At 33.7% G+C, this 8,364-nt stretch overlaps 1 pseudogene; it reads right to left on the bottom strand.

Annotated features, from left to right (window-relative positions):
• Window positions 1-933, bottom strand: LOC109683710 (olfactory receptor 4C15-like; annotated as a pseudogene).
• Between the last annotated feature and the right edge of the window lie 7,431 nt (window positions 934-8,364).

The following is an 8,364-nucleotide window of genomic DNA, read 5'->3' as shown; positions in this document are numbered from 1 at the left end:
TTACTTTATATCAGAAACCACTACCAATCTCTTCAATATTTTCCTCAGGGCATTTTTCATGTTTTTTTTCCAGAAAGTATAAACAAAAGGATTGAGCAAGGGAGCGAGGATGGTATAAAATATTGCCACCATTTTGTCAAAGGAGAAGGCTAAAGAAGACCATGCATATATAAAAATGCATGGGACAAACAACAAAACCACAACAGTAATGTGGGGTCCACATGTGGAGAGAGGTTTTAGCTGCCCTTCAGAACTGTGGTTTCTCAAAGAGAAAAGGATGACACCATAGGAGACAAGCAAAAAGGGAAAGGTTATAATGCAGATAAACCCACTATTAGTGAACACCAATAAGCCAAAGATGTGAGTGTCAGTGCACACGAACTTCAGTAATGGGTACAAATCACACATGAAATGATCAATGGCATTTGGGCCACAAAACAGCAGCTGGAAAGTGAAGAGAATTTGTATAATGGAATGCAAGAAGCCCAATATTCAGGCTACCCCAATCAGAGTGCCACACAGCCTCCAATTCATGATGGAAGAATAGTGCAAAGGCCTGCAAATGGCCACATAATTGTTATAAGCCATGGCCATGAGAACAATCATTTCTACCCCACCAAAGACGTGTTCTGCAAAACTTTACATCATGCATCCTTCAAAGGAGATGGTCTTCTCAGAGAGGGAGTTCAAAATCATCTTTGTTATGATGACAGAAGAGAAGCAGGCATCAAGAAAGGACAGAAAAACCAAGAAGAAACACATGGGGGAACCCAACAGTGTAGGACTGCATATCATGGTCACTATGATGAGTATGTTTCCTCTGATTGTGGCAATGTAGACAAACAAAAATAAAACAAATACTATTTTCTCAACTTTTGTATTCTGTGAAAATCCCACTAGGATGAACTAAGTAACAAAGCTCTGGTTTTTCATGATTTCCTAGGAATTGATGAAAATAAAACAGTGATGATACAAGTTGGCAATTATAAAAAAATTGCATTGATTCAGATCAGTTTATAACATCATAGTCTTCAATTATTTGGTGCATATTTCTACAATGATATCTCAGTTATTTCATTACCACTAAGAACACAATTTGAGAAATTTATTGAATGCAGCAGTTGAAAATCTGGCAGAAATAAGGGAGTATATTATTAGTGAATAACTATATGAATCATCTAGTCAGATTTTCAAGTTGGGGAAAGGAGAGCATCCACATGTGAAGGAGAGGAAACACAGCTCTTAATCCAGTGGTCAACTTCATTCATTGCCTAGAGGCTTCCAATTGAATTATTGTGAAGCATTTTCAAACCAAAAATAACTTAAAGGAAAAGGACTATAATTTATTAATAATGCCTTGCATATAATAGAGGGGCTAGGAGACAACCTTTATTCAGAGACAATCTCATCTGCAAACAGAAAAGAAAAACATGCATTTAAAGATGTGAGAAATCATGGTAAGTCTTCAAATATTTCTTTAAAATTTTGAAATGTCTTAACACTGTTAATGGATTAACTCATTCTTTGTAAAAAAGAAAAATCTGAAGAAAGTCGCCTAACTTTATACCAATGCCTAAGTGTGTTGGAGGTGTTGGCATTTCACTTTTAGCTCATCATTTTAAAATGTGATCAGAACTTCAGAGACAATGCACATTCTCATGATAACAAAGTACAATAATGCAAATAATGAAATGCCATGGATCCACTGCCTAGGATTCAGTCTGTGTTGGGTGTTATTATCAAGACCTGGTGGAAAGTTAACAAAGAACAGTGTTAATTTCAAGGAAACAAATGATGCTCCATGGGAGTTTACCACAGAAGCTCTGACTTCCATATCCATCTTCTCTCACTAGATCCACAGGGAAAGGAGTAGAGATTTTTATTTCACCACAATAAATTCAGAATATATGGTGTCTTCCTATAATCTCCATCCATCTAAAAATGGCAGTTCCACCTTATTCCTTTTATCATGTGTGAATGAGACATCTTGATAAGACAGAACAAATTTTGTTCAGTCACAGACCCAATTGCCCATGTATGCAAATTGTCAACAATGCATAAGTAAGGAAGAGAAACAGAGGTTGAATATAATACAGTCTTGAGATGTTATTATTTGCCAATTATTTATATAATGTGAACTTGTTTAAGCAAATAAAATTCTTAAACATATATAGATTTAAAATGCATGACATTGTAAAAGAGATGTTCATAAATAACTTACCTGGTCATCTTCAAGGATTGCTATGAGGGTCAAATTTGAAAATGTAAAACTGTTACTCATAGGCCTGACGTGGAAGTGCCTTCCTATAATTCTAGTTTCTCAGGAAGCAGAGATCAAGAGGATTAGAGTTCAAAACTAACCCAGCCTAATGTTATAGAGACACCCCATCTCAACAAACAAGCCAGCATGGCAGCTCATATCTGTGCTGTATGAGAGGCATACGTCAGAGCTTTTCAGAAAAATATGGAAGAATAATTGAATAAAAATAAGCTGATTTCAAGATTCCCTCTTAGAGGTAACCAACACAATTTTAAATGTTGAAAATAATAACATATCATTATGCATTTTAATATCTGTCCTTCTGCTCACTTTAAAACAGCCATTTCCATTGTGCTCTCAGGTTCCTTCCTAACACTTGTCAGTGCTGTGAACCCCATATCTACTCACATGTTACTCCAAGGAAAAAAGAAAATCAGAAGAAACAAACCTTAGGAGGTCATTGGATCAGATAGCAATCTTATTCTATAAAGAAGATCAGTGTACAGATTAGCAGTGATAAATTTAGAGTAGAGCCAAAGCAGGAAGGACAAAATACTTATATGCACAAGGACAAGTGCGCTAGACTCATGCAGACCTGGACTCAAATCCAGGCTCTTCTACTCATTCTATGGAACAGATCAGGTTATTTAACGTTCTTTAAATGTTATGGAAGTTTCACTCGTATATATGGGTATAATAGGAAGATTTTTGGTGAGAATCTTTTTGATGCAGTCAGGCCATACATGTAAAAGCACAAGTGCAGTCGGAAGCCCAGGAGAGATGAGTGGTGAGCACAAGCACTACATGCTTGGCCAGACCAGAAATGACATTTATACTACTAATTTCTGCATTACAAGGTCTAAGGCTGGTAAGTCCTTTCCTTTCTTCCCTTATTGGCAAATGGAAACAATTTTATTGGATTAGTTGCAGTATAGAAATGGCGTTTATGTCGCATAACACTTTTAAGTTTTCTTAGTAATCCAAGGATACATCATTGCTGCACTTGGACCTGCCTTGAGGCCATTACTGTTTCAGACAGTCTCATTGTACAAAGAAAACCAAATTGAATTGTGGGTTAAAAATAAGATAAATCACTTAGTCTAATAATTAAGTTACTGATAACTTCCCACTTTCTTTATCCAAGGTGCTCTATAATTTTTTAACTAAAAAACTCATTCTATAAAAACAAATCAATACCTTTTCAAATAACATAATTCCCATAATTACAGGCAAAATATCAAGAAAGGCAAGTATTAATGTACTCATGTTTTATGATTATACAGTTTATGATTTTAAATCATCTAAAAGGTAATTTTCCTGAAGGCATTTTGCTGTTCTGTATTGACAGCAAACAGTATATAAAACAGTAATGCAAAAATTACTTAAATATAAAAATACTTAAATAACAATAAATTCTGGTGTTTAGTTAATAGTACTGTACTTGTGTTTGTGGGTACCTGAGAAAGGTACCCATGGTAATTTAAGACAAAATATTAAGGACACAGTAGATGATTAATATACTGGATCACTCTAAACTATACTATTTCTGGTAGTCTATAATTAGCACATAGGAAACGTTAATTACAAACAATAAAATTGCTCACTTTCAGTTAACTGAAAACTAGCAATCTCTACATTTCAGAGTACTTCCTATGTATCTTTGAGCAAGCCACCATATTTCAAGTTTTCTTACCTATGAGAAATAAATAGGTAGTTATTATCAACAAGTCTAACAAAGTGCAACTCAAAATGATGATGTAAATACTGATCTGAGCATTATTTAAGCTCTGTCTACATGCAAAAATTCATGTAAAGAATGGAATCAGTTAACAAAATATGTACTTTTAAAAGTATGCTTAAAATCTCATACCCATTCTAAAATTTCAGTGCAATTGGTTCAGTCATACAATATTCTTTATAACAGCTACTACTTACTTCAAGCTTACCTATACCTTGTCAAATATGCATTCACACTTATAACTTATTCATTTCTATATCACCTGACCTTGGTAATATGATAAATCTTATTAAAGGTAAGGAATCTCTCGGCTAGAAATGTTATAAAATTAGCCTAAGCACACACAGTTTTTCTTAGACCACATCTTGCATTAAACTTGGTAGTATCACCACAACACCCACATTTACAAGAACTCCATCACAATTTGAGATCCTCTCTGAAAGGCAAAAGAATATGAGTTTGTGAGTTATAATTCTCATCACATACTGGTTCCTTGAATAATATTATAATGGCCATCTTATATTATCTGTGGAGAAAAGTCAAGTCAGTGTTATGCAAAATGTGAAAGCTATTTCCAACTCTTTCATTTACATCTAAGAGAGACAGAATAGATTCTCTGGCAATAAAGGTGGAGAGGGTTCCCACTGTTTCCAAATATTGTCTTGAAGATGAGATCAAGAATACAAGAAAAGTTAAGAAGGAAGAGTTTCCCACTTGATTTCCAACTGAAATTTAAAGACATTTCTTTGGGAGGTCATGAACTTGTAAAAGTGATTTTCACTTCTCCTGAGGGTGTGGAAAAACTCTGTTAGCATAATTTTCCAAGACAATTTTGTGTGGTTTCACTTGTTCAAGTGTTTCAAAACTTTTGTGTCCCCAAATGGAAGTTTCTTTTTCTTTTTGTCTCTTTAAAAAGAAATCACTTACATTAATTAAAGGTGCTTTTATTTCTCATCACGGTCATGAATAGAATATTGTGTATAAGGGATGGGATAAAGAACTGTGTACTTACTAAACATAAGAGCTGAATTTTATGACAAGTAATTCATTCATCAATTCATAATGAAATTATGTATTTTAGGTAACTAGGGTAGCAAGGAGACTGCTTATTAAAGAAAAGCATTTAATATAAAAATATAACTAGAGATACATGTTAACCCATAACTTTTTTTATTATTGTTGTGCTGGGAAGGGTACATTGTAGCATTTACAAAGGTTCTCAGAACATATCTTATGTTGTTCCTTCAGATGGTGATCTTGAAAATACATAACTTTGAAACTATAAACAAGCTTTCTAGTAATAAAAGAATTTTTCTTAGCACTTTTGTCTGAAAGATGGGGCCCATAACAAACTGTTGCTTTATATAGTGTTAAGACATTATATCCTACATATTTTTATGTCTAAACATATCCCATTGAAACATGCAGAGTTTAAGTCATTCATGAGAAAAGTTAAGATCCTGAAGGACTGTTGCATGTATAGTTCATGAAAATACATCCACTCAGTATGCTGTTCTACAGTTTAACCAGTCTTTCATCATTTCCCACTGATTAAAAATGCAGGCACCTTATTTGTCAAATTACAAAGGTTATAGTAAGTTCATGGGGGGAGAAGCCTTAATTTCTGGGCAATTTACAGCTTTCTTTAGAATTTGTTTTTACTCAACATATACCAAAATTTAAACAAACCACAACTTTCATATATGTTCTGATGTGAATAGATGGATTCTTCCATGTTTATTGTCACATTGTTTTCATTACCAAAACTGCTATTGAAACACAGGAATAAATCTGTTACATTTTTAGAATTGGCTTGTCAATTTTTGTGAAAATGTTTCATTTTCCTTGTGGAGGCAAGGGAAAGAAAGTATGAATGCATGAAATAATTATTGTCTATAAAGTCAAAAATCAATGCCTCTCCTACGGTATGCAGAACCAGGTAAATTTCAGTGGGACTGTTTATGAAATTGGTTGCATATGTGTGTGTGTTTATGAATGCAATTTGACTAAATACTGTGTTATGAATTTCCCTATCTGGTATCAAATGTAGTGATTTAGTGATGAATATTTAGAATTGCATGCAGGGGAAGTACTTAATTATTTAGTTACTGTTCAAGCAGAGTAACTGAAGAATTTTTCTTACTATCCAGGCATCCCTCTCCTCTATCAGGCCCAAGAATTATTTCTTAATGTTCTTTGCAGAGACTATTCATGTTGAAATTATGCCTCTGAGTTTCCTTGTAACTTATTTTACATAATTTTTCATGATGATGTATAATTGATCAAGCTGCCCATGTGTAATGGCTTCCTATGAATCTCTCAAAGATACTTTCTTGATAATGATCACAGACATAAATCTGATGACCAGAATATACAGAAGTGTAAAAAATTATTTCAATTCTGGTCATGTCAAAATGATTATTTTAAAGTTTTTAACATATGTACAGAACTATATATCTTGTGACTCTTTCTTCCCTTGAATTTGTTAGGCCATAATCATTGCACTGCCGAAATGTATAGCTCTTGCAATTATCTACATCCCTTCTCTCCACTTACTACTACAAGTAATAGACAGTTAAAAGTGTAGAATGAAGAATATAAAATTATATAATGCAATGAACTATTAATTTAATTAAAGGAAGACAAGTTCCTATCCATGTTCTTAGAGATGCAAACAAAATAAGAATTAGGTTATCCTGTGAAAGCAGTGAATAATTTAAAGCCATATTGTCAAGCCTCAAAACTCTCCCCACTACAAAATCTATTGATACTGATGTGTAAAATATAATAACAAAAATCAACTTTTTAGGGTTTCTGTGAAGATTCACCAATTCAAAATGTATAAAGTACATAGAAGATGGGCTATGCACTATGTGTAATTAGAGTGTTTATTTTCATCATGATTACAAATACCAGCTTTATAAGAAGTTATCTTCTTATTCAAAAATATAAATTTCCATTGGCTACCTGTATAATTGTATTAAATTATGAAATTCTTTTGGTAAGTGGTTGAGACTATATTAGCACTGTGGCTCCTACTAGTTTACTATGGTGATCAGAATCTAGGTATGACATTTCCAAATCCTTAAGAAATATTACAAAGAAGATAAATAAAAATATCACAGCATCTTGAACATATTGGGCCAGAAAGGAGAGCATAATTCTTTGGTTGTGAGCACATTTGGATTCATCTATATTAAAATCAGAGCAGTGAAGTGACTTGGGATGAGAGAATTAAAAGCAAGTTGCAATGGCAATGAAGTGGAAAATGCTTTCACTGGCAAATAGAAGATCACTTTTGAAAACTCAAGTTAGTCAGAATCCAAATTCACAGTGTAACAGCTTAGAAAAGTGAGTTATCATCCTGCTTTGCATCATGAAAGACATATTATGAAGCTTTTTTTTTCTTTTTTGGCAAAGCTCCCTCTACTATTCACTTTTTCTATCCTCACCCTCTTTTTTTTGCCTGTTTTCTACAACTGAAAAGGAATATGAGCACTTTTTACATATAACCACTTATAAATACAATGTGATATTTGCACTAGTGAACAACTCACATGGTCTTCAAAACTCCTTTCCTTGCGCCACCATGTTGCTTTCCACTTCTCCTCCCAGAGCATATGCCCACTCTTCTTCCAGTCACACTAGACACATTCGGCCCAGCATAAATACACCGTGAAAGACTTATTGCCTGTGTGCTCCATATCTCACAGTGTCTGATAACTTTCAGTTTGTTATAACCCTTTGGTATTACCTCCACTCTCCATTTTTACTTGAGACTTAACAAGTATAACTGCCATCTCCTCATCAAAACTCTCCCAGATTACCCCAGTCAAATAGCATTCACACTCAAATCTCCCACTCTTACAATATACATACATGTGAGTTCATTTAATGAAATATGTATTTCTTTATGTATTTTCTTCTTTGACATATTTCATTCATTTAATTTCTAATCTCTTTGAAGACAATTTTTTTTATCTTCTGCATTTTAGAATAAACTGGGAAATAGAGATTAAGAGAGGGAAGGAAAACCAAATTTCAGGACCAGAACTAACCTGTTATGCTTCATAGAAATCTCTTTTTTAACACTAAACCCCACCATGCCACACAAAGCATTACACTCCACCCATCCAGATGGTGTCAGCATAAACCCAACAAAACATGGACAGGTAATGAAGTCACCAACTGACATGCTCTGACCATCAAATGGATGCAATATTCAGAATGTAACAAAGTGAAGATCATTTTATGGGCATTTTTGAAAAAATACTAGGAAGGATGATATAGAAATGTTAGCGAATGCCATTTTAACATACATAAAAATAAAGAAGATAATCTGTAGATGTAGTAAGGAAAATTCCAC

Source organism: Castor canadensis, chromosome 1 (assembly GCF_047511655.1).
Source record: "Castor canadensis chromosome 1, mCasCan1.hap1v2, whole genome shotgun sequence".
Classification (NCBI taxonomy): Eukaryota; Metazoa; Chordata; class Mammalia; order Rodentia; family Castoridae; genus Castor; species Castor canadensis.
Note: the sequence above shows the minus strand (reverse complement) of the source record. Positions and strands in the feature narration are given on the sequence as shown.